This window comes from Engystomops pustulosus, chromosome 5, assembly GCF_040894005.1.
Source record: "Engystomops pustulosus chromosome 5, aEngPut4.maternal, whole genome shotgun sequence".
Taxonomy (NCBI): domain Eukaryota; kingdom Metazoa; phylum Chordata; class Amphibia; order Anura; family Leptodactylidae; genus Engystomops; species Engystomops pustulosus.
Genome location: NC_092415.1, coordinates 188384038 through 188411961, shown reverse-complemented (window position 1 = coordinate 188411961; position 27924 = coordinate 188384038). Strand labels below are relative to the sequence as shown.

Below are 27924 nucleotides of genomic sequence, written 5' to 3'. Positions count from 1 at the left end.
TAATTACCGTACTGGGAGATGCGCCCCTCTCACACGCTGCCTCCATCTGTTGGGGGAATGATGAAGTGTACAGGTCAGAATAGTCTCACCCACAGACACGATACAATGTAACATTTCTGTATATTTATTTGGTAACATCCACATCATCCATTCCCCGCTGTGGTTTATGTACCAGACCCAGGAGGAAATGTATAATGTGACCTGATTGGTTACTTTGGACAACTGCGTCAAGTCACATGGTGCGTTCTTGGACAGTTCTTGGGCCTTTTTGGTGTGTTTTTAGACATGCGTTTTTGTATATTTCCATGCATTTGTCTGGTTGAAATCTGTTTTTCTTCATTTCTGGAAGTGTGAGCAGATGTGATACTCCGTCAAACCAGCCAACGCAAGGAAGACAAGGAAAAACTCATACGCACCAAGAACTGTTCAGAAACACAAAGTGTGACAGCATCCTAAATCATTAAAGAGGACCTGTCACCCAAAATTTCGACACTAGGAGCTGCTTACCTAGTGCTTGAACAAACGCTGCAGTGATAGAGTGATAGCGTTATCGGAAATCTCCGGTAACGCTATCTAACACTGCGGCGGGGTATAGTGTAATCATCGGACAGCTCGCAAAGCTGTCCCACGTATTCATGAGGGGGTGGTCCGAGGCACTGTCTCTGGCCCGGACCGCCCCGCTCGCTCCATAGGCCGCCCCTAACCCCGCCCTAACCCCGCCCCCTCATGAATATATCGAACCGCTTGGTGAGTGGTCCCACGTTTACATTGTACCCCGTCGCAGTGTTAGATAGCGTTACTGGAGGTTTTCCGGTAACGCTATCACTCTAACACTGCGGCGTTTGTCCATGCACTAGGAGCTGCTTACTTTAGTGCCGAAATTTTAGGTGACAGGTCCTCTTTAAGTAAACTTTACTGTGATATACATACATCATCTGCTCATATCTCTCCTCCTCATCTTCCTCCTCCTGCCTGATGTTCTCCTCCTTCTCCTCCGTCTTCTCCTCCTTCTCCTCATCCAAGATGTTATCCCTCTGCTCCTCCGCTTCCCTCCACTCCGCCACCAAGATGACAACTGGCTGAACCTCCGCCTCCTTCTCCTCCATCTCCACAACTTCCGTCCTACAAGTGAAGAGGACAAGGATTGTCTAGAACATTCTCTATAAGCTCCACATACAAAGAATTGATGATTATCAGACATCTATCTATAGACTCCTCTGCATGGAGCCAGTGATGGCCGGTGATACAGGGGCCCCGGGTATAAACATCCCCCCAGCGTTATCAGACACATTGGGAGGGGGATGTATTAACGCACTTGCGCCACAATTCTGGTGGTTTTGTGCCAAAAAACAGTATGAAAAGCCTTACACCACAGTTATCAAGGCTTTTGAGACCTGTTTTAAGCCATTGTCCGACTGAGGGGGCGTGGCCTTCGGAAAAGGGGCATGGTGTGGTCTAAAAGGGGGCCAAAAATTGTGTTGCAGAATTTAGACCACTTTAAAGTAGGTCTAAACTGGAAACCGGCAGACTTATCCTGCACCAGATTCATTAACAGAGTGATAAATCTGGCGCAGAATATGACTCGGGTTTTCCTCCACTAAACTGACGGAACTTGGGACACATTGATAAATCCCCCCCCCCCTCCCAAATGTACATTAATAGGAAACATGAACTTACCTCAAAATCACTCACCAAAATCACTCAACAAATTCTCCAACAACAACTCTGCAAAACAGGGAAAGTAAATAAGTGGCCATTACTGAAGAGGAGGAGACAAGAGAGAAGAGAATGAAGGACACAAACAAGAGCCGGGGACACAGCGACTTACCTCCAACACCTACAGAAACCCTCAGGGGTGTGTCAGTTCCGCAGCTTCTTATATACCAACGTGAAGTCATAATGTGGGGGGAGGAGCCAAACTCAATATTCCATGACATCACAAGCAGCAGCTATTCTATAGCAGTAAGGAAACCAATCAAAAAGCAGGATGTTACAATGTGGGAGGAGGAGCCAGCAGCTCATCATTCCGTGACATCACAGAGAGGTCAGAATTCTCCCCTCTCTGCAGTTCTTCAATGTTAACTCCTTAGTGACCAGAATATTTTATGAGCATCCGTTAATTTTCATTTTTATTTTTTCCTAAGTTTGAATTCTAAAAACCATAATGTTCTTAAGAATAAACCTATGGAACCCGGCGATTGCCTATACACATAGCGCGTAAAGTCAGTTCTTGGTATATAGTCCTAGGTGTATACTAAACATACAATCCAGCACAATATACAATGGGCACAGAAAGTATTAAGACCCCTGTACATTTTTCACTCTTTGTTTCATTGCACCCAATTGGTAAGATCAATAAAGTTCTTTTTTGCTCATTAATGTGCCCTCTGCCCCCATCTTGACAGAAAAAAAAATTTTTTTGGTTAATATTAAACAAGAAAAATTCAAATATCACCTGGGGATAAGTATTCAGCCCCCGGTGATAAGTATCAGCCCCCAGAGATAAGTATTCAGCCCCCGGTGATAAGTATCAGCCCCCAGAGATAAGTATTCAGCCCCTGGTGATAAGTATTCAGCCCCCGGTGATAAGTATCAGCCCCCAGAGATAAGTATTCAGCCCCCGGTGATAAGTATTAAGCCCCTGGTGGTAAGTATTCAGCCCCCGGTGATAAGTATTCAGCCCCTGGTGATAAGTATTCAGCCCCTGGTGATAAGTATTCAGCCCCTGGTGATAAGTATTCAGCTCCTGGTGATAAGTATTCAGCCCCTGGTGATAAGTATTCAGCCCCTGGTGATAAGTATTCAGCTCCTGGTGATAAGTATTCAGCCCCCGGTGATAAGTATTCAGCCCCGGTGATAAGTATTCAGCCCCTGGTGATAAGTATTCAGCCCCCGGTGATAAGTGTTTAGCCCCTGGTGATAAGTATTCAGCCCCCGTTGGTAAGTATTCAGCCCCCGGTGATAAGTATTCAACCCCTGGTGATAAGTATTCAGCCCCCGGTGACAAGTATTCAGCCCCCGGTGGTAAGTATTCAGCCCCCGGTGATAAGTATTCAGCCCCTGGTGGTAAGTATCCAGCCCCCGGTGATAAGTATTCAGCCCCTGGTGGTAAGTATCCAGCCCCCGGTGATAAGTATTCAGCCCCTGGTGATAAGTATTCAGGCCCCTGGTGATAAATATTCAGCCCCTGATGATAAGTATTCAGCCCCCTGTGATAAGTATTCAGCCCCTGGTGATAAGTATTCAGCCCCTGGTGATAAGTATTCAGCCCCTGGTGGTAAGTATTCAGCCCCCTGTGATAAGTATTCAGCCCCCGGTGGTAAGTATTCAGCCCCCGGTGATAAGTATTCAGCCCCTGGTGGTAAGTATTCAGCCCCCGGTTATAAGTATTCAGCCCCTGGTGATAAGTATTCAGCCCCTGGTGATAAGTATTCAGCCCCAGGTGATAAGTATTCAGCCCCCGGTGATAAGTATTCAGCCCCCGGTGATTAGTATTCAGCCTATGGTCATAAGTATTCAGCCCCCGATGATAAGTATTCAGCCCCTGGTGATAAGTATTCAGCTACCGATGATAAGTATTCAGCCCCTGGTGATAAGTATTCAGCCCCCGGTGATAAGTATTCAGCTCCTGGTGATAAGTATTTAGCCCCCGGTGATAAGTATTCAGCCCCTGGTGATAAGTATTCAGCCCCCGGTGATAAGTATTAAGCCCCCGGTGATAAGTATTCCGCCCAAGGTGATAAGTATTAAGCCCCCGGTGATGAGTATTCAGCCCCCGGTGATAAGTATCCAGACCCTAGTGATAAGTATTCAGCCCCGGTGATAAGTATTCAGCCCCCGGTGATAAGTATTCAGCCCCTGGTGATAAGTATTCAGCCCCCGGTGATAAGTATTCAGCCCCTGGTGATAAGTATTCAGCCCCTGGTGATAAGTATTCAGCCCCCAGTGATAAGTATTCAGCCCCGGTGATAAGTATTCAGCCCCCGGTGATAAGTATTCGGCCCCTTTTGATAAATATTCAGCCCCCGGTGATAAGTATTCGACCCCTGGTGAAAAGTATTTAGCCCCTGGTGATAAGTATTCAGCCCCCGGTGATAAGTATTCAGCCCCCGATGATAAGTATTCAGCCCCTGATGATAAGTATTCAGCCCCTGGTGATAAGTATTTAGTCCCTAGTGATAAGTATTCAGCCCCGATGATAAGTATTCATCCCCCGGTGATAAGTATTCGGCCCCTGGTGATAAGTATTTAGCCCCTGGTGATAAGGATTCAGCCCCCGGTGATAAGTATTCACCCCCTGGTGATAAGTATTCAGGCCCTGGTGGTAAGTATTCAGCCCCCGGTGATAATTATTCAGCCCCCGGTGATAAGTATTCAGCCCCTGGTGATAAGTATTCAGCCCCGGTGATAAGTATTCAGCCCCCGCTGATAAGTATTTCGCCCCGGTGATAAATATTCCTCCCCCGGTGATAAGTATTCGGCCCCTGGTGATAAGTATTTAGCCGCTGGTGATAAGTATTTAGCCCCCGGTGATAAGTATTCAGCCCCTGGTGATAAGTATTCAGCCCCGGTGATAAGTATTCAGCCCCTGGTGATAAGTATTCAGCCCCGGTGATAAGTATTCAGCCCCCGGTGATAAGTATTCGGCCCCTGGTGATAAATATTCAGCCCCCGGTGATAAGTATTCGGCCCCTGGTGAAAGTATTTAGCCCCTGGTGATAAGTATTCAGCCCCGGTGATAAGTATTCAGCCCCCGGTGATAAGTATTCAGCCCCGATGATAAGTATTCATCCCCCGGTGATAAGTATTCGGCCCCTGGTGATAAGTATTTAGCCGGTGATAAGAATTCAGCCCCCGGTGATAAGTATTCAGCCCCTGGTGATAAGTATTCAGGCCCTGGTGATAAGTATTCAGCCACGGTGATAAGTATTCAGCCCCCGGTGATAAGTATTCAGCCCCCGGTGATAAGTATTCAGGCCCTGGTGATAAGTATTCAGCCCCCAGTGATAAGTATTCAGCCCCTGGTGGTAAGTATTCAGCCCCCGGTGATAAGTATTCAGCCCCCGGTGATAAGTATTCAGCCCCTGGTGATAAGTATTTAGCCCCGGTGATAAGTATTCAGCCCCCGCTGATAAGTATTTCGCCCCGGTGATAAGTATTCCTCCCCCGGTGATAAGTATTCGGCCCCTGGTGATAAGTATTTAGCCGCTGGTGATAAGTATTTAGCCCCCGGTGATAAGTATTCAGCCCCCAGTGATAAGTATTCAGCCCCTGGTGATAAGTATTCAGCCCCTGGTGATAAGTATTCAGCCCCGGTGATAAGTATTCAGCCCCCGGTGATAAGTATTCAGGCCCTGGTGATAAGTATTCAGCCACGGTGATAAGTATCCGGCCCCTGGTGATAAGTATTTAGCCCCTGGTGATAAGTATTCAGCCCCCGGTGATAAGTATTCAGCCCCTGGTGATAAGTATTCAAGCCCTGGTGATAAGTATTCAGCCCCTGGTGATAAGTATTCAGCCCCCGGTGATAAGTATTCAGGCCCCAGTGATAAGTATTCAGCCCCTGGTGATAAGTATTCAGCCCCCGGTGATGAGTATTCAGCCCCCCGGTGATAAGTATTCAGCCCCCGGTGATAAGTATTCAGCCCCTGGTGATAAGTATTCAGCCCCCGGTGATGAGTATTCAGCCCCCCGGTGATAAGTATTCAGCCCCTGGTGATAATTTTTCGACCCCCGGTGATAGGTCTTCAGCCCCTGGTGATAAGTATTCAGCCCCCGGTGATAAGTATTCAGCCCCCGGTGATAAGTATTCAGCCCCTGGTGACAAGCATTCAGCCCCTGGTGATAAGTATTCAGCTCCTGGTGATAAGTATTCGGTCCCAGGTGATAAGTATTCAGCTCCTGGTAATAAGTATTCAGCCCCTGGTGATAAGTATTCAGCCTCTGGTGATAAGTATTCAGCCCTCGGTGATGAGTACTCAGCCCCCGGTGATAAGTATTCAGCCTCTGGTGATGAGTATTCAGCCCCCGGTGATAAGTATTCAGCCCCTGGTGATAAGTATTCAGCCCCTGGTGATAAGTATTCAGCCCCTGATGATAAGCATTCAGCCTCTTGTGATAAGTATTCAGCCCCGGTGATAAGTATTCGGCCCCTGGTGATAAGTATTCATCCCCCGGTGATAAGTATTCGGCCCCTGGTGATAAGTATTCAGCCCCCGGTGATAAGTATTCATCCCCCGGTGATAAGTATTTAGCCCCCGGTGATAAGTATTTAGCCCCTGGTGATAAGTATTCAGCCCCCGGTGATAAGTATTCAGCCATTGGTGATAAGTATTCAGGCCCTGGTGGTAAGTATTCAGCCACGGTGATAAGTATTCAGCCCCCAGTGATAAGTATTCAGCCCCCGGTGATAAGTATTCAGGCCCCAGTGATAAGTATTCAGCCCCTGGTGATAATTTTTCGACCCCCGGTGATGAGTTTTCAGCCCCCCGGTGATAAGTATTCAGCCCCCGGTGATAAGTATTCAGCCCCCGGTGATGAGTATTCAGCCCCCTGGTGATAAGTATTCAGCTCCTGGAGATAAGTATTCAGCCCCTGGTGATAAGTATTCAGCCCCTGGTGATAATTTTTCGACCCCCGGTGATAGGTCTTCAGCCCCTGGTGATAAGTATTCAGCCCCCGGTGGTAAGTATTCAGCCCCTGGTGATAAGTATTCAGCCTTTGGTGATAAGTATTCAGCCCCCGGTGATAAGTATTCAGCCCCCGGTGATAAGTATTCAGCCTCTGGTGATGAGTATTCAGCCCCCGGTGATAAGTATTCAGCCCCGGTGATAAATTTTCAGCCCCGGTGATAAGTATTCAGCCCCCGGTGATAAGTATTCAGCCCCCGGGGATAAGTATTCAGACCCTGGTGATAAGTATTCAGCCTACGGTGATAAGTATTCGGCCCCTGGTGATAAGTATTCAGCCCCCGGGGATAAGTATTCAGACCCTGGTGATAAGTATTCAGCCTCCGGTGATAAGTATTCAGCCCCTGGTGATAAGTATTCAGCCTCCGGTGATAAGTATTCAGCCCGTGGTGATAAGTATTCAGCCCCTGATGATAAGCATTCAGCCTCTTGTGATAAGTATTCAGCCCCGGTGATAAGTTTTCAGCCCCCGGTGATGAGTATTCAGCCCCCGGTGATAAGTAATCAGCCCCGGTGATAAGTATTCAGCCAGCGGTGATGAGGATTCAGCCCCCGGTGATAACTATTCAGCCCCCATGATAAGTCTTCAGCCCCTGGTGATAAGTCTTCAGCCCCCGGTGATAAGTATTCAGCCCCCGGTGATAAGTATTCAGCCCCCGGTGATAAGTATTCAGCCCCTGGTGATAAGTATTCAGCCCCCCGGTGATAAGTATTCAGCCCCTGGTGATAAGTTTTCAGCCCCCGGTGATAAGTATTCAGCCCCTGGTGATAAGTATTTAGCCCCCGGTGATAAGTTTTCAGTCCCCGGTGATAAGTATTGAGCCCCCGGTGATAAGTATTCAGCCCCCGGAAATAAGTATTCAGCCCCTGGTGATAAGTATTCAGCCCCTGGTGATAAGTATTCAGCCCTTGGTGATGAGTATTCAGCCCATGGTGATAGGTATTCAGCCCATGGTGATAAGTATTTAGCCCCGGTGATAAGTATTCAGCCAGCGGTGATGAGGATTCAGCCCCCGGTGATAACTATTCAGCCCCCGATGATAAGTCTTCAGCCCCTGGTGATAAGTCTTCAGCCCCCGGTGATAAGTATTCAGCCCCCGGTGATAAGTATTAAGCCCCTGGTGATAAGTATTTAGCCTCCGGTGATAAGTATTCAGTCCCCGGTGATAAGTATTCAGCCCCCGGTGATAAGTATTCAGCCCCCGGAAATAAGTATTCAGCCCCTGGTGATAAGTATTCAGCCCCTGGTGATAAGTATTCAGCCCTTGGTGATGAGTATTCAGCCCATGGTGATAGGTATTCAGCCCATGGTGATAAGTATTTAGCCCCTGGTGATAAGTATTCGGCCCCTGGTGATAAGTATTCAGCCCCTGGTGATAAGTATTCAGCCCGTGGTGATAAGTATTCAGCCCCTGATGATAAGCATTCAGCCCCCGGTGATAAGTATTCAGCCCCCGGTGATAAGTATTCAGCCCCTGGTGATAAGCATTCAGCCCCCGGTGATAAGTATTTTTCCCCGGTGATAAGTATTCAGCCCCTGGTGACAAGCATTCAGCCCCTGGTGATAAGTATTCAGCTCCTGGTGTTAAGTATTCGGTCCCAGGTGATAAGTATTCAGCTCCTGGTAATAAGTATTCAGCCCCTGGTGATAAGTATTCAGCCTTTGGTGATAAGTATTCAGCCCCCGGTGATGAGTATTCAGCCCCCGGTGATAAGTATTCAGCCTCTGGTGATGAGTATTCAGCCCCCGGTGATAAGTATTCAGCCCTGGTGATAAGTATTCAGACCCTGGTGATAAGTATTCAGCCTCCGGTGATAAGTATTCAGCCCCTGGTGATAAGTATTCAGCCTCCGGTGATAAGTATTCAGCCCGTGGTGATAAGTATTCAGCCCCTGATGATAAGCATTCTGCCTCTTGTGATAAGTATTCAGCCCCGGTGATAAGTTTTCAGCCCCCAGTGATGAGTATTCAGCCCCCGGTGATAAGTAATCAGCCCCCGATGATAAGTCTTCAGCCCCTGGTGATAAGTCTTCAGCCCCCGGTGATAAGTATTCAGCCCCTGGTGATAAGTATTTAGCCCCCGGTGATAAGTATTCAGTCCCCGGTGATAAGTATTGAGCCCCCGTTGATAAGTATTCAGCCCCCGGAAATAAGTATTCAGCCCCTGGTGATAAGTATTCAGCCCCTGGTGATAAGTATTCAGCCCTTGGTGATGAGTATTCAGCCTATGGTGATAGGTATTCAGCCCATGGTGATAAGTATTTAGCCCCTGGTGATAAGTATTCGGCCCCTGGTGATAAGTATTCAGCACCTGGTGATAAGTATTCAGCCCGTGGTGATAAGTATTCAGCCCCTGATGATAAGCATTCAGCCCCCGGTGATAAGTATTCAGCCCCCGGTGATAAGTATTCAGCCCCTGGTGATAAGCATTCAGCCCCCGGTGATAAGTATTTTGCCCCCGGTGATAAGTATTCAGCCCCCGGTGATAAGCATTCAGCCCCTGGTGATAAGTATTCAGCCCCCGGTTATAAGTATTCAGCCCCCGGTGATAAGCATTCAGCCCCTGGTGATAAGTATTCAGCCCCCGGTTATAAGTATTCAGCCCCCGGAGATAAGTATTCAGCCCCTGGTGATAAGTATTCAGCCCCTGGTGATAAGTATTCAGCCCCTGGTGATAAGCATTCAGCCCCCGGTGATAAGTATTCGGCCCCCGGTGATAAGTATTCAGCCCCCGGTGATAAGTATTCAGCCCCCGGTGATAAGTATTCAGCCCCTGGTGATAAGTAGTGTATTTGGCTCCTGGGGATAAGTATTCAGCCCCTGGTGATAAGTATTCAGCCCCCAGTAAAAAGTATTCAGCCCCCGTGATAAGTACTGTATTTGGCCCCTGGGGATAAGTATTCAGCCCCTGGTGATAAGTATTCAGCCCCTTTGCTCAGTGTTGAGTAGAAGCTTTGGAGCTGGTGCAGCCTGGAGTCTTCTTGGTAAGATGCTAGAACTCTCTCACCCCTGGATTTGGGGATCCTCTGCCTCCTCCTTGCAGATCCTCTCCAGTTCCCTCAAGTTGGATGGTGAACGTTGGTGGAGGCCATTTTCCAGGCCCCTCAGAGACGCTCCATTGGGTTTAGGATATGGTTGGGCCAGTCAGGAATGGTCACAAGAGATGATCTGAAGCCTCTGTGTTATTGTAGCTGTAAGCTTAGGGTTATTGTCTTGTTGGAGGGTTCAGCCCAGTCTGAGGTCCAGGGTACTCTGGAAAAGACCTTGCATTGCACCCAGTGCCCCTGTTCCTGCCCTCTTAGCATGATATTGCCCCCACCATGTCACTGCTGGGATTGTATTTGGCAGGTGATGAGCAGCGCCTGGTTTTCTCCACCACTTAGAATTATAATCAAAAAGTTCAAACTTGGTGTCATCAGACCCGAGAATCTTATTTCTCATAGTCTGGGAGTCCTTCGTGTGTTTTGCACACTGTATGGGGCTTCATATGTTTGGAGAGGCTTCTATCTGCAGTTGTGGAATTTTCTCCCACCTCCATAATACATATCTGGAGTTCAGCCACAGGGATCTTGAGATCGTTCTTTACTAGAGATGAGCGAACATACTCGTCTGAGCTTGATGCTCGTTCGAGCATTAGCGTACTCGAAACTGCTCGTTGCTCGGACGAATACTTCGCCCGCTCGAGAAAATGGCATCTCCCGCTGTTGTGATTTTTGGCGGCCAGAAACAGAGCCAATCACAAGCCAGGAGACTCTGCACTCCACCCAGCATGACGTGGTACCCTTACACGTCGATAGCAGTGGTTGGCTGGCCTGATCAGGTGACCCTGGAATAGACTAGTCCCTGCCCGCACTGCTCGGATCATTCTGTGTCTGGATGCCGCTAGGGAGAGAGCTGCTGCTGGTCAGGGAAAGCGTTAGGGTGTTCTATTAGAATAGTGTTAGGCAGGAGTGATTCTACAACAACCCAACAGCCCTTGTTAGGGCTACAATAACGTTTTATTTTACTTTTTTTTGGTTTGCCTGTGGCTGGGCTTCCTGCCATTAGTAGTGCAGCTAGTACCATATTGTGAGTAATTTGCAGGGAGACTTGCGACCGCTGTGTTTAGCTCTTAGTGACACACATATCCACCTTAAACACCGAAGTGGGACAATTTATTAGGGGTTTGATTAGAATAAGGCACAGTCTGCTGATTTATTTTTTTTTACCTTTATTTCTTTTTAAAGCTCAAAGTCATCTTGCAAAGCAGTGTGCTTTCAGTGTAGACTAGAAAATAGCCATAGGAGAACCCCAAAGGCTTACTTAGGCCTACAATAGCGTTATATTTTCCTTTTTTTTGTTTGCTTGTGGCTGGGCTTGCTGGCATTAGTAGTGCAGCTAGTACCATATTGTGAGGAATTTGCTGGGAGACTTGCGACCGTTGTGTTTAGCTCTTAGTGACACGCATATCCACCTCAAACACTGAAGTGGGACAATTTATTAGGGGTTTGATTAGAATTAGGCAGAGTCTGCTGATTTATTTTTTTTTACCTTTATTTCTTTTTATAACTCAAAGTCATCAGGCACAGCACAAAATCCAGTTGTGTGCTGTCAGTGTAGGTAAGAAACTAGCCATAGCAATAGGATAGCATCGTTTTGTTTAAAAACAACAAAAAAAAAATTTAAAGTTTACACTTTAATTTGGAAAATGTTTAACCCGAGGGCTAGGGGTAGAGGACGAGGGCGTGGACGTGGGCGTCCAACTACTGCAGGGGTCAGAGGCCGTGGTCCTGGGCGGGGTGAGACACCACCTGCTGATGAGGGAGCAGGGGAACGCCGCAGAGCTACACTCCCTAGGTTCATCATGTCTCAAGTTACTGGGACTCATGGTAGAGCACTGTTGAGGCCAGAACAGTGCAAAGAGGTGATGTTGTGGATTGCCGACAATGCTACTAGCTATTTGTCCACCAGTCAGTCTTCCACGCAGTCCACCCATGTCACCGAAATCAGCACTCCTCCAGCTCCTCCACCTCAGCCTCCTTCCCCCCAGTCTGCCCCCTCCCAGCAAAATTTGGCATTTGAACCGGCATACTCTGAGGAACTGTTTTCTGGACCCTTCCCAGAGTCACAAACCACTTGTCCGGTTGCTGCTGAGCTATTTTCCGATGCCCAGGTTTTCCACCGATCGCAGTCTGTGGGTGATGATGACATTTTTGACGTAGTGGAAGAAGTGTGTAAAGAGGTGTCGGACGATGAGGAGACATGGTTGTCAGACAGTTGTGAAGTTGTTGTCAGGGCAGGAAGTCTGAGGGGGGAGCAGACTGAGGGATCGGAGCATGATGAGGTGACAGACCCAAGCTGGGTTGATAGGCCGGGTGAACACAGTGCTTCTGAGACGGAGGCGAGTCCTATAGCAGAACAGGTTGGAAGAGGCAGTGGTGGGGCCAGACGGAGAGGCAGGGCCAGAGCTGGTGCATCAGCGCCAAATGTTGCCCGTAGTCAAGCTCCCGTGGCGAGGGCTAGATTTTCAGAAGTCTGGAGGTTCTTTAAAGAAACACCGGATGACCGATGGACTGTGGTGTGCAACCTGTGCCAAACCAGGATCAGCAGGGGTTCCACAACTACTAGCTTAACTACCACCAGTATGCGCAGGCATATGAATGCTAAACACCCCACTCAACGGCACCAAGCCCGTTCACCTCCGGCCGGGCACACCACTGCTCCTTCCCCTGTGTCATCTGCTAGTCAGCCCCCTGCCCAGGACCCCGGCCCAAACACCTCCCGTGCGAAAACCCCATCTTCGCCTCCACGATCCTCCACAGCATCCACCAGCGTTCAGCTCTCCATACCCCAGACGCTGGAGCGCAATAGGAAGTATAGCGCAACCCACCCACATGCCCAAGCCCTCAACGTCCACATCTCCAAGTTGCTTAGCCTGAAGATGCTGCCCTATAGGCTGGTAGAGACCGAGGCCTTTCGAAACCTCATGGCGGCGGCCGCCCCTCGGTATTCGGTCCCCAGCCGCCACTACTTTTCCCGATGTGCCGTCCCAGCCCTGAACAAGCACGTGTCAGAGAACATCATCCGTGCCCTGACCAACGCCGTTTCTGACAAGGTCCACCTGACCACGGACACGTGGACGAGTGCTGCCGGGCAGGGCACATTGCTAACAGCACATTGGGTTAACTTGGTGGAGGTTGGGACCGAGTCTGACCCTGGGGCTGCTCATATACTGCCGACGCCGAGGATTGCGGGGCCTACCTCGGTCCAGGTCTCAAAGGCCTACTATGCCTCCTCCTCCTCCCACCCCTCCTCCGAATTACCATCCGTGGGCATGGCGCCATCAGTCGGTAGCTCTAAGCACAGCAGCAGTGCCGTCGCTAAGCGACAGCAGGCGGTGCTCAAACTGCTGAGCCTAGGCGATAAAAGGCACACCGCCCAAGAGCTATTACAGGGCATCACGGCGCAGACCGATCTGTGGCTGGCACCGCTGAACCTGAAGCCAGGCATGGTTGTGTGTGACAACGGCCGTAACCTGGTGGCGGCTCTGCAACTCGGCAGACTGACACATGTGCCATGCCTGGCCCATGTGTTAAATCTCATAGTTCAGCGTTTCCTCAAGACATACCCCAATCTGTCTGATTTGCTCACAAAGGTGCGCTGCATCTGTGCGCATTTCAGGAAGTCCAGCACAGATGCTGCCACTCTCAGGGCAGCGCAGCGCCGCCTCCAACTGCCCGCTCACCGACTGTTGTGCGACGTGCTCACGAAGTGGAATTCAACATTAACCATGTTATCCAGTTTACCAGCAGCGATTGTAGACTGCCAGATGTGAACTTCCACCAGAACTGGTAGTCAGGTCAGTCAGCTTCCTCAAGTCTACAATGAGGAGTGGACGTGGATGTCTGATATCTGTCAGGTGCTGAGTAACTTTGAGGAGTCAACACAGATGGTCAGTGGCGATGCCGCCATCATCAGCCTCACCATCCCGCTGCTTGGCCTGTTGAAAAACTCTCTGATCAGCATGAAGTCGGAAGCTTTGCGCTCGTCACAAGAGACGGGGGAAGAAGATTCCCTTGTTGATAGCCAAAGCACCCTTAGGTCTGTTTCTCAGCGCATATCGGAGGAGGTGGAGGAGGATCAGGGGGAAGAGGAGGAGAATGTTGGCGAGACAGAAGAGGGGACCATTGTTCAGTCCTTCACTGTTCAGCGTGTATGGGCAGAAGAAGAGGAGTTGGAGGAGTTGGAGGAGGAGGAAATGGACAGTCAGGCCAGTGAGGGGAGTGAATTCTTACGCGTTGGTACTCTGGTGCATATGGCAGATTTCATGCTAGGCTGCCTATCCCGTGACCCTCGCGTTCAAAGAATTTATTCCAGCACAGATTACTGGGTATTCACTCTCCTGGACCCACGGTACAAGCAAAATCTTTCCACGCTCATCCCTGGAGAGGAAAGGAGTGTGAGAATGCATGAATACCAGCAGGCCCTGGTGCACAAGCTGAAACAGTATTTCCCTTCTGACTGCGCTAGCGGCAGAGGGCGTACTTCTGCGAGACAAGTAGCGAGGGAGAGTAGGCGAGCAGGCAGCTTTTCCGGCACTGGCAGGGGTATGCTTTACAAGGCCTTTGCCAGTTTTATGTCACCCCAGCAAGACACTGTCACCTGTCCCCAGTCTCGGCAGAGTAGGGCTGATCTTTACAGAAAGATGGTGAGGGAGTACGTAGCTGACCATACCATCGCCCTAAATGATCACACAGCTCCCTACAACTACTGGGTTTCAAAGCTGGACATGTGGCACGAACTGGCGCTGTACGCCTTGGAGGTTCTTGCCTGCCCTGCCGCTAGCGTGTTGTCCGAGCGGGTTTTCAGTGCAGCTGGTGGCATCATCACCGATAAGCGTACACGCCTGTCGACTGACAGCGCTGACAGGCTGACGCTTATCAAGATGAATAAAGCCTGGACTTCTCCGGATTTTCATTCTCTACCAGGTGAAAGAAGCTCAACCTGAATAATGTATGTACTCCTCCTCCTCATTGTCCTCCTTCTCCTCTTCTTTGTACACTAAAGCAGAGGAAACTGGCTATTTTTTGCCAGGGCCAACTGGCTCTAGCTATAGTACTCTATGGGGCAGATTTTCTTACCCGGCCCATTCGCAATCCAGCGGCGCGTTCTCTGAACAGGATTCGGGTCCGGACGGGATTTATGATGGCAGTTCCTCCGCCGTCCACTAGGTGGCGCTGCTGCGCTGAAATGCATCTGATCGCGCCGGAATACACCGAGCCGGACCAGGTGAAGGTAAGCGCTTCCCAAGCGACACATTTTCGGTTATTAAATGCGGCGGTTTTTCCGAATACGTTAGGTTTTCGTTCGGCCACGCCCCCCGATTTCCGTTGCGTGCATGCCAGCGCCGATGCGCCACAATCCTATCGCGTGCGCCAAAATCCCGGGGCAATTCAGGTACAATCGGCAATATTCGGAAATATTCGGGTAACACATAGGGAAAACACGAATCGGGCCCTTAGTATTAAATTTTTCTGGAGGGCCACCTACCCGGTCCTCTGTTTTAAGCAATTTTTGGGAGTGCCACATACAGGCACTCAATCTATTTAATTTTTCTGGAGGACCACCTACCTGCTCCTCTGGTTTGAAAACTTTTTTGGACTGCCACATACAGGCACTCAATTTATTTAATTTTTCTGGAGGACCACCTACCTGCTCCTCTGGTTTGAAAACTTTTTTGGACTGCCACATACAGGCACTATCCAAATTAAATTGTCTCCATAGCAGCCTCCACATGTTGTCTATTTAGCTGGCTCCACACGTTGTCTCCATTGCTACCTCCACACGTCATCGCCATAGCTGCCTCCAAAAGTCGTCCATATAGCTGCCTCCATACATGGTCTCCTTATCAAACGAGCTGTGTCAGGCAGAATTTTGGGTTGTTTTCATGGATTCCACATCAAACTTGTTAACTTTGTCGCCACCCTGCTGTGTAATCCACATAATATACTGGCAAACTTTTATCATTTACCGATATTATTTCAGCGCTTCTTGCGCATCAGTTTACATTCCCCTCACCCGCCATAACCCAAACTTATAAGAACGCTACTACACTTGATCTTATACAAAAGGTTCTTAGAAGTGCTGTTTGGAGAGTAGCCTAGAGACAGGGGCTTGGATTGGCGAAAGCTCGCCTGGCAGCGGAGCGCCAGCTCCATCTCAAGATCCAACTAACATAGTTTTAACTGCAGTACCTTTAATCTACTACTAGTTCACTGCCTCCATACATCGTCCCCTTATCAAACGAGCTGTGTCAGGCAGAATTTTCAGGTGTTTCACCATATACATATTGGAACTCGGCCCATCTGTCGCCGCCATGCTGGAGACCTGAAGTTGCAATCATAGCAGCGCAATATGAATGCCCCATACTGTCGCTCTTAATCATGGAAGTCGTCTCCATGGCTGCCTCCACATGTCGTACCCTTACCAAAAGAGCTGTGTCAGGCTCATTTTTCGGGTGTTTCACCAGATACGTTATGGAACTTGGTCACTATGTCGCCACCATGCTGTGTTATCGACTAAATATACCGTCAACCTTTTGTTCACATAGGAAATCATTTCACCTCCTTTGGTGAAACCTGAGTCCATTTAGGGTATGTCGCCATGCCACTCTCTAGCCTGCCGCTGCTGCCGCTGCCTCTGCATGCCGTCCCCTATAGTGTCAGGGTCAATTATTGCATGTTTTAGATGCTATCTAGTCTCATTCGGTCACTCTGTCATGGCCATGCTGTTGCCCATAATTTTGGCATAATGGTGCGATTAAGCAGCCTCAGAGGCATCCATGCATGCTGCCCCCGCTGTTTCCTGTCCATTTCCGTGGTGTTTCCATCCTTTTCTGAGGTTCCCAGGTGTTTGGCCAAGCTTCCCTGTGCAGAGCCTTGGTCCCCTTGAAAAATGCTCGAGTCTCCCATTGACTTCAATGGGGCTCGTCATTCGAGACGAGCACTCGAGCATCGGGAAAAGTTTGTCTCGAATAACGAGTACCCGAGCATTTTAGTGGACGCTCATCTCTAATCACAATATATATGTCCACTTTGTGTCACCCAGCTTTCCCAACAACAGATAAAAAAGAAATGATTCATGTTTGGAACAATTAGACTTTTGTTTTACTAGAGATTATTTATTCATTTTTAGGGGCACACCATGTTGAAGCTGAACATGTCTTTAAAGCAAAGTCATCTATTCATCCCTAAAATAACAGAGCTATTTTTATTGTAAATATTTAGCGAGCCTGAAAAATATTGAATGACTACAAATATTTTTTAAGCTTGGAAAATAAATATTTCAAGGCTTTGACAAATTTTAAAGTACTTAATAGGAAAATATAAGTTACTTTCAAGTATGGCTGAAATAATTGATGAGAAAAGACATGGATGGTGCTAATATTTGGTGTGACCTTCATTTTAAAAAAAAACTAATTCTCGGTACTTCCACACTCGGGACTCGGCAGAAAGGTTGTACCGAACATCTTGGAGAACAACGTCTATTAAAATGTCGACTTTGAAACAACACTAAACATATGACATGTAGGTAGAAAACATCCACTAAAGCGTTAGCATAGATATCGCTTCATAGGGGAAAAATGTTGGCAACACATTGGGGCTTATTTACTAAGGATCCGCGGACCGCATTTTCGTTGGGTTTCCCGACTTTTTACATTTTGCAACGCATTTAACTGGGGTTTTTGGAGCACACGATCGGATTTTGGTACAATTGCACCGACTTTCATGTGACACAAATCGGGGGGTGTGGCCGTCGGACAACCCAACTGATTCGGGTTTTAACATTCAAAATTTTGTCGCAAGACAATGCACTTACATGCACCAGGAAGAAGAAGGTGAACTCCGGCGGACCTGAGCGGAGAAGCGACACATGCAGGATATCGGGCGCACGATCTTAGTGAATCGCGGCAGCTCCGAATCCTCGTTGGACAACGCACCTTGTGGATCGCGATGGGACGGATAAGTAAATGTGCCCCATTAAGATAAATTTGGTGCCTACAGTCACTACCCTGGCTAGAAAATAATGAGCCCCATAGCAAACCTTTGGTTGCAAAGCAGCGAGGTGTGGGAAAATAAAACCAACAACAAGGACCTAAAGGTTAAATATCATTTAATGAAAATGTATATATTATCTAATAATACAGCTTTTAATGGAACCCCACATAGTATAATGTCGCATTATTGTAGCCCTTACTTATAAGACCCCCTTTCTGTAGCCTCCCACTTACACTACCCCCTTTCTGTAGATGGCCACTTATAATGCCCCTCTTTCTGTAGCCCCCCCTTATTAAGGAATCTTTTCTGTAGCCCCCCACGTACAATGTCCCAATATAAACCCAAAAAAGCTACAATAACAAAACATGGTGGTGGTCAGTCCCTCATAAAGAGTATATAGGTTCATCATAAGTTTCTGAGGTAAAACTGGTCTAGTTGCCCAAGGAAACCAATCAGAGCTCAGCTTTAGTTTAATAAACAGCTGTGGGAAAATGAAAGCTGAGCTCTGATTGGTTGCCATCGACAACTAGAACAGTTTTGCTCTAAGAGACTTATGATACATCTCTCACTCATAGTATTAGCACAAGACTACCCAGAACAACAGGTCATACACGCTGCAAATCATTTACCACCCCAGGGCGTTGCATAATGCTCGTAAGCACCGGGGACACCACAGACCACCATCACAGCACCCCAACGTACAGGTGTGCTGTGGTATCGTTAGGCAAGGTATATATACTGTATATCAGATACACAGTAGTATGGTGGCAGACCAATCATGTAGTTCGAAACATACGTCACATTGCTTATACCTAATATACAAAAAGTCAGGTGCATATGGGCGCATAGATCTCGCTGGCATCTGATAGTGTGCCCTGCGTTTTAACTAGCATCTAGTCTGCAAATACGGCCCTCTTTGTTTGCTGATTTTTTCATATAGTAATGGACTTCTATGGGAAGGCACAGACCGCAAACTTGGGCTACATTCACACTATTGTATTGGGGATATATGTACATATGTCTCCTGTTGATGGCAATGATCGCACCGCTCTGTACACGGGGAAAAGATTGGACATACGCCGTGCATTTCTATGGAGAGGGGTCACCCCTCCTCCTCTCCATGGCAAGCCGACAGGGGCGTAACTAGAAGCTGATGGGCCCCAGTGCAAAGTCTGTTCCAGGCCCCCGAATATAATGTATGGTTTATAGTTATAGTCTTCTCATATGGGAAAGTGACACCATAAGGGCCGCCTAAACCTTTTGGGCCCGGGTACGATCACAACCTCTTCAGCCCCAAAAGTTACGCCCCTGCGAGCTGGCATACGTTTGTGTATGCAGCCTTGCTGTGAGATGTCTACAGCCAGTCAATCTTTCCAATTTCAAATAGTGAATACCCATGGTTACGCAACATGCTAAAAAGGCAACTCCTAAGAGGCAGAGGCACTGGAGGTCATTTACTAAGGGCCCGATTTGCGTTTTCCCGACGTGTTACCCGAATATTTCCGATTTGCGCTGATTTTCCCTGTATTGCCCCGGGTTTTTGGAGAACCCGATCGGATTGTGGCGCATCGGCGCTGGCAGGCACGCGACGGAAATCGGGGGGCGTGGGCGAACGAAAACCCGACGGATTCGGAAAAACCGCTGCATTTAAAAAAAAAAGTATCACTCGGCACGTGCTTGCCTTCACTCAGCCCGGCTCGGTGAACTCCAGTGCGTTCCGATGCTCTTCAGCGCAGCAGCGACACCTAGTGGACGTCGGAGGAACTACCATAGTGAATCGCCGGAAGATCCGAATCCACCGCAGAGAACGCGCCGCTGGATCGCGAATGGGCCGGGTAAGTAAATCTGCCGTGACAATGGGAATGATTGCAGCAATTACACCAATTTTCCCTGCTAATCAATCCCTTTAAATCAAAGCAAATGCTTCTTCTGTCCATCAAATAACCTGGCAGGGGAGTGCTCCTCATATTGAGAATATTTATTGGGCAAGGAATGTGATAATGATAGACGCAGGTACAAGACATAGGAACAATAGAACATTTTCCCAACCTTTCAGACATTGAATATATCCAAGATTTTCACGTTAATATTTTTAATTATGGCATATTTGGCAGAGCCCCTGCGGTGATTTAAGGCCGGCTATCTTTTTCATTAATATGTATCCATAGCAGACAGTCTCAGGACGGCAGATATGTGTGTAACAGAGCTTGTTTGTCTAATATGAATGCTTTGAGGATTGTATTATCTGATTTGGCTGCTTCCTTTGCGGGTATTCATTGGAGAGAAGACAGAATCTTTATTAACTTCTCATAGGAAGGAAAGCCACGAAGCCGTGTACATCCATTTATATGACGGGCCATGGAAATGGGATTGTGGATGGCTCCATCTCAAATAAATAAAAATAAAGTTTTACACAATGGCAAATGTAGTGATTTACTGAAAAATAAAATTATTTGGAAATACCAAAGTGTCACCACTGACTGCGGCACAAAGTGACCTTACAAAAAGCTAAATATAAAAGACTTGTTTAGCAACATGGATACAAGAGAAAAAAGAGAAGTAGCTCCCAGAGCAAACAATTTTTGACATTATTTTTAAAAATCCCCTCAGAAAATTATGGGAAATGCCTCTTACTTTTCTATGTCAAAATGTCAATATGTGAGTCAGGATTCTCTTTTGTGACCGTCACAATAATCTATAAACCATTATCCATGTAGCATGACATCACTGTGTATATTATCATGGTATTTTAACATACCTGTGTGCAATATCCCTGTACTGTGACATCACTGTGTGTATTATCTCTGTACTGTGACATCACTGTGTGTATTATCTCTGTACTGTGACATCACTGTGTATTATCTCTGTACTGTGACATCACTGTGTGTATTATCCCTGCACTGTGACATCACTGTGTGTATTATCCCTGTACTGTGACATCACTGTGTGTATTATTCCTGTACTGTGACATCACTGTGTGTATTATCTCTGTACTGTGACATCACTGTGTGTATTATCCCTGTACTGTGACATCACTGTGTGTATTATCCCTGTACTGTGACATCACTGTGTGTATTATCCCTGTACTGTGACATCACTGTGTGTATTATCTCTGTATTGTGACATCACTGTGTGTATTATCTCTATACTGTGACATCACTGTGTGTATTATCCCTGTACTGTGACATCACTGTGTGTATTATCTCTGTACTGTGACATCACTGTGTGTATTATCCCTGTACTGTGACATCACTGTGTGTATTATCCCTGTACTGTGACAATACTGTGTGTAATATCCCTGTACTGTGACATCCCTGTGTGTATTATCCCTGTACTGTGACATCACTGTGTGTATTATCCCTGTACTGTGACAATACTGTGTGTAATATCCCTGTACTGTGACATCCCTGTGTGTATTAGTCCTGTACTGTGACATCACTGTGTGTATTATCCTGTATTGTGACATCACTGTGTGTATTATCCCTGTACTGTGACATCACTGTGTATATCATCCCTGTACTGTGAGATCACTGTGTGTATTATCTCTGTACTGTGACATCACTGTGTGTACTATCCCTGTATTGTGACATGACTGTGTGTATTATCCCTGTACTGTGACATCCATGTTTATATTTACCCCTACTGTGACATCACTGTGTGTGTTATCTCTGTACTGTGACATCGCTGTGTGTTTTATCCTTGTACTGTGACATCACTGTGTGTATTATCCCTGTACTGTGACATCACTGTGTATATTATCCCTGTACTGTGACATCACTATGAGTATTATCCCCATACTGTGACATCACTGTGTGTATTATCCCCATACTGTGATATCACTGTGTGTATTATCTCTGTACTGTGACATCACTGTGTGTATTATCCCTGTACTGTGTCATCACTGTGTGTATTATCCCTGTACTGTGACATCACTGTGTGTATTATTCCTATACTGTGACATCACTGTGTGTATTATCGGTGTACTGTGACATCACTGTGTATATTATCTGTGTACTGTGACATCACTGTGTGTATTATCTTTGTACTGTGACATCACTGTGTGTGTTATCCCTGACTGTGACATCACTGTGTGTTTGATCCCTGTACTGTGACATTACTGTGTGTATGATCCCTGTACTGTGACATCACTGTGTGTTTGATCCCTGTACTGTGACATTACTATGTGTATGATCCCTGTACTGTGAAATCACTGTGTGTATTATCTCTGTACTGTGACATCGCTGTATATATTATCCTTGTACTGTGTCATCACCATGTTCATTATCCCTGTACTGTGACATCACTGCATGTATAATCTCTTTACTGTGGCATTACTTTATGTATTATCACTGTAGTCTTTCTCATGTGACTGTTAGTAATGTCCTTGTCCTAAGACATCAATGTTAGCATTTTCTTTCTCCTTTGACATCACTTTGTAAATTATCCCTATAATGTGACAACACTGGGGCCCATTTACTAAGGGTACGTATCGCGTTTTTCCGCCAGGTTTTCCGAATGTTACCTTTTTGCGCCGAATTGCCCCAGGTTTTTGGCGAACGTGATCGTATTGTGTCGCATCGGTGCTGACTTGGCCCCCACTGTGTGTATTACACCTGTACACAAATGGACACAGAATGGAAACCACAATAACGAAACGTTTTTCTCCCCAACGTCTCACCATTAGATATAATACACATCTTTATAGGAAAACCCATGCACACAACACAAATCCCTTCACTGCCCAGAGATGACACATTCACATTTGTAAATAAGCCATAATTCTCTATTAAGAACATTATTTTTAGCGAACGTGTAAAAAAGCGTCTTGTGGATTGAGTTTGCTCCTAATGCCAACTGTAAGACTTTGCCCAGACTATTTGCATTCTTATGGATGACATCACATCAATACAAGAGGCTCACTTGTCACTGTTCACGGCTGCCGACGTCAGCCAGTCTCCTGCAAACAGATAGAGCGAGCCAGAAGGGAAAATTTCCCCAAAACTCTCAGCCAAATGGAAGCTCTCTCATCGGCTTTAGCCTTTGGAGCTTGATCCAATTAATTCCCCCGGATCGGGGCATGATGTCATTGATTAAAGTATTAAAAGTGGAGAAGCCGGAAAAGATGTTTATCATCAGTTTGTTAGTGCTGGAGTTTGTTGAACATGCACTCGCTAAGGCTGAAAATACTCTGGAGACATCACTCACAGTCCGTAAATATAAAACAATCATCTCTTTATCTTTAAAGCCGCTCTCGAGTGCAGTAAGGAAAATTGCTCTGAAAAGAAGAACATGGCTTCATCTAGATGCTGGAGGGAAAAGTGATGTGATGCTTAAAGTGCATCTCGCACAAACCGAGCCGCCTCTGGGTCCCTGGACAGGATCAAACTATTTTAACCTCCTCATCGGCAATAAATATATGAAGATGCCTCTGATTCTGATACAGAAGTGCATCCAAATTTATTGTCAAGGAAATTTACCATTATAGTATCATAGTTTATACGGTTGAAAAAAGACACTTGTCCATCAAGTTCAACCAAGGAAGGGAATGGATTGCATGAGGACGGGATTTAGGGGAAACAATTCTATATTACATAACCATCAATGTTATTTAGATGTAAAAAGACATTTAGACATCCTTCTTGAAGCTCTCTGCTGTCCCTGCTGTGACCAGCGCCTGAGGCAGGCTATTCCACAGATTGACAGTTCTCATAGTAAAAAAGCCCTGTCATAATTAAACCTTGACTTCTCCAGATGGACACAGTGCCCACCCGTCTTTTGATTTGATTTAATCTGAAACAACTGAAACAACCACCATATTTTTTGTATGGACCTTTCATATATTTACTGTATATAAATTAATCATGTCCCCTCATAGTCATCTCTTTTCCAGACTAAATAAATCTAGTTGTTTTAATCTTTCCTCATAACTAAGACCCTCCATACCCCTTATCATTTTTGTGGCTCTACGTTGAACCCTCTCCAGCTCCTGGGCCTCCTTTTTATGGACCGGTGCCCACAACTGGACAGCATATTGCAGGTGTGGCCGAACCAGTGCCTTGTACAGTGGTAATATTACATCCCTATCACGAGAGTCCATTCCACTTTGGATACATGACAAGATGACTGTGGTAATATCCTTATATTTGTTATCCATGGCCTCCTTCCTTCTAAATATATATGTCCCCCATACACTTCAATGGCCTCACGGCGCCATACGGGAGCGGTACGGTGCTGCACACGTGCGGCACCGTTCCGTAGCCCCGTAGAAAAATAGGACATTGCTCCGTGTGCTGTGTATTCCTATGGAGAGGGGCGGGGTGAGCAGCGCTCCCCTCTCTACCCCCACTACTATTACGGCGCTCGTCGGGAAGGGGTTAAAATTATGCTAATGAGACACAATGGGGGTCATACTAAGGGGCCGATTCGCGTTTTCCTGACGTGATACCTGAATATTTTCGATTTGCGCCGATTTTCCCTGTATTGCCCCGGGATTTTGGCGCACGCGATGGGTTTGTGACGCATCGGCGCCGGCATGCACGCAACGGAAATCGGGGGGCGTGGCCGAACGAAAATCTGACGGATTCGGAAAAACCGCCGCATTTAAAAAAAAAATGTCGTGGGACTCGCGCTTACCTTCACCAGGAATAGGCCGGTGAACTTCAGGGCATTCCGGCGGGCCTCAGGGAACTTCAGCGCAGCAGCGCCACCTGGTGCACGTCGGAGAAACTACCTTAGTGAATCACCGGAAGACCCGAATCCACCGCAGAGAACCCGCCGCTGGATCGCGAATGGGCCGGGTAAGTAAATCTGCCCCATAGTCTTTTTAAAAGCCTCTCTGTGCTGTAGCTTCACATTTCCAGAGCCCTTATTGCTCACTGGCATGATTTAAGATATAACAAGGCCATGGATAACAAATATAAGAAGATTACCACAGTCCGGGTGCCTGAATCTATGAGTAAGTGTCTCTAGTATGTCAGGTATATATTTGGATGGTGGATTTCCTTTAAGTCGAACATCACGGGGAATAAGTATATCTTATACCAAATTATTAATAATGTTTAATAGCAATTGTGGAAAGTAGACTCAGGTAATTGCAAAAATATCTGTAATATTCCTTTTTATATATCAGTCTCATTCTATCAGGTAATGAGCTTGTCAGGATCCAATGGGGGAAGTGTCTGAGGTAAAACTGAACTAGTTGTCCATGCAAACCAATCAGAGCTCAGCTGTAATTTTATAAAGAGCTGTCAGAAAATGAAAGCTGAGCTCTGATTGGTTCCCATGAGCAGCTAGAAGAGTTCTGCCCAGACTCTCATGATAAATCTGTATTGGTGCTATAGTGTAGTGTAAACTATAATATAATGTATATGTAGAGGAATACTTTCATGAAAGGAAGTTTTTATCTGTAATAAAAGCGGTTGTTGACATTAGAAATGCAGAGGGGAAATTTAATAAAAAGAAAACAAATGTGGCTGGTGAATGGAAGGCAGAGCAATGCCAGATGTGCTTGTAAATATTTGCCCCGGGGCGATGCTTGGATTACTACCTTTAAGATTAGTTAGACAGCAGGAAAGCTTGTTTTAAAGTCCGCTCTTACAGTGATATAAGGGGGCAGCATCGGATGGATTAGACTGATCAAACCCCTTCTAGAGTTTTGCATAAACGTTGACTACTCCGCGTAGTTTCCTTCCTGCTACAGGACTCATAAATCTGGGACTATCTGACCCGCTGGTCCACGTTTCAGAAATCATTGTGTAAAATCTTGATGAAAAACACCTGACTTGTTACAGATCAGCTCCAGTCACATCTGAAATCCTCGTACTCGCCCCCGGCCATATTCCTGTCCGCAGGGTGCACCAGAACAGTAGTCGGTTCTGCTGCTGGAAATACATTTAGTTGGAGTCGGAGCGATGGCTTCAAGGACATGACAAATGGCAATCCCTGGACTGGAGACAGAAATATGTTCAGAACAGTTCTCACTTCCCTCCGCTTGCTCCTGTATGGCGGGTTATACAAAGTGCATTGCTCAGCAGGGGGCAGCCATGAGCACAGGAGAACGAACCCCCCCGGGGTAAGAAGAATTTCAAACTTGTAGTATGGTGGGAGGTAAATTTAGGAATAAAATAAGTTATATTGCTGTACGTTTCTTTTAGGAATTTGAATATATCAATGTTGTATTAATAATATAATAAGTGTCAAATTAAAGGGGTTGAACACTAGGAACATTCATTTTTGGTGAGAAGGATATTTATATTTTCAATTTCTACGACATATTCAAATCATAAGACTCACTTTTAGGACCCTCAACTATGTTGAGAATGGGGGTCCCTCAACTTCGGTTTCAGCTGATAAGACTGTCACCACATCCAGGAGGAGAAGAAATTGTGGGCAGGTTAACACTAGAAAGGCCCCAGTTTGCATGAAAATTGTGGGCCCCTCATTGAAGAGGATGTTTTACACTTGTTGCCTATGTCACGGGTACCCCTGCGACCCAAATCCCATTTCACAGGCGCACCCGTGCACCTTACTGTGCACCCGGAGCCTGCCCACATGTTCACGCACCTCTCCTCGCTCCCCCCGGTACAGCCCGCTGATAATTGGCGGTGGCTGGCTGCCTGCCAAGATAAATTCCTGCCCCTTCCTGTGTCCCCTGCCGGATCCTCGTTCCTTGTGCATTAGAGAAAGCTTTCTTCTATGCCCTGCGCTGTTGTTGTGACCCTGTTATTCCATTATTGACTTTGATCCCGTGATGCCTGTCCTGACCTTCTGCTATGTCCCCGACTCTGATCCTGTGCTGCCTGTCTCGACCTCCTGCCTGTCTCCGACTACAATTCTGTTTGACGTCTGTGTATATCGCCTTGGCTGCCACCACGGACAAAGTCGCGCCTGTGGAACGACCTGGTGGTACCACGCTGTAGCAAGTCCAACCCACTTTGTGGCAGGCTCTGGTGAAAACCGGGTACCACTTAGACTCCGGTCCCAGGTTTCGCTTACGTCATCTTCTGCGGTGGTCCAGGGGGTTCACTACCCCTGGTGGGTGACAGCCTAATTATAGTACCAGAACCTAGTGCTGTGCTGCATCTCAAATTTAAGCAGATTTCAAAGTTTTTGTATATTTTTGCAGTGCTCATATATGCAGTGTAAGGCCCCTTCCACACTAGCGAGTGTGATGCGATGAACTCGCATCACACTCGCAACGCAAGCTGCCGGGAACGCACGGCCCGAACGCTGCACCGCGGGAGTGAACTCAGCATGTCAGTTCACTCCCGCGGTGCAGCGTTCGGGCCGTGCGTTCCCGGCAGCTTGCGTTGCGAGTGTGATGCGAGTTCATCGCATCACACTCGCTAGTGTGGAAGGGGCCTAAGAGTAGTAGTACAGTGCTTTGCCGTTATATACTTTTTTTGAATGAGAAATGTAGTGCTGTGATGTGCCACATATTCATGTTAATAATACTATAAGAAGTTCTGTTATGTGCCCACATATGAAGCATAACAGCAGTAGTACTGTGCAGTGGCTATCCATGGAGGAGAGTAGTAGTCATTTGCTGTGTGCATATATGCAGGATACGAGCATCAGGTTTAGGGTACTTTTCCTTATTACATCTAAGTATTATATCAGTATTATTTCAAACTTGGTAAATGTTTTTGGTGGCTATGGGCCCCTGGCGGCTGCCAAAAACGCCCATATAATAATCCACTACTAGGAGCTCATGGGTTTCTATGTGGGGGTTGCAAAAACAGCCAAACAAATGGACTTTTTATACCACCATTCCATTCTTTATCTAATTGGATGTGGTACCTAGAGATCATTTCATCAGTAGAATGGGGGTCAGGCTGATCTCCTGCCTTCCCAATACTAACATGTTGGGTCTCCAGACTAATGTACTTTGGATGTTCGACTCCCTGGTTAATAAGTAAGAGTATTTTTACAGTACCCCTCACTATATTATCTCTGAATTTTTTAAAAATATTATACAGACAGCCCCTCTTAATTTCTATTATGGGGGCACACTCTGGGGGGTCATTTATCATCGCCTTTCAAACGGGAAACTGGTAGAATTTTTTTTCAGCCTTGCTGCGCCTTATTTATGAAGTGTCGACACCGCAATATTGGAGCTTTTCTGACACTCCCAACTTGTGTTCTGTTTTTGGGCGCAAAATTGTGTCACCTCTTGTGAATCTGACACTTCTATTTTTCA

General features: G+C 46.8%; 1 long non-coding RNA gene across 1 annotated transcript in view; it reads left to right on the top strand.

The window, feature by feature from the left end:
- The first annotated feature begins 1857 nt into the window (after positions 1 to 1857).
- Positions 1858 to 27924, top strand: part of LOC140134273 (uncharacterized) — a 40516-nt gene continuing 14449 nt past the window's right edge. Inside the window, exon 1 of the long non-coding RNA XR_011856175.1 lies at positions 1858 to 2044. This is a non-coding gene — a long non-coding RNA (uncharacterized lncRNA). The remainder of the gene's footprint in view (positions 2045 to 27924) is intronic.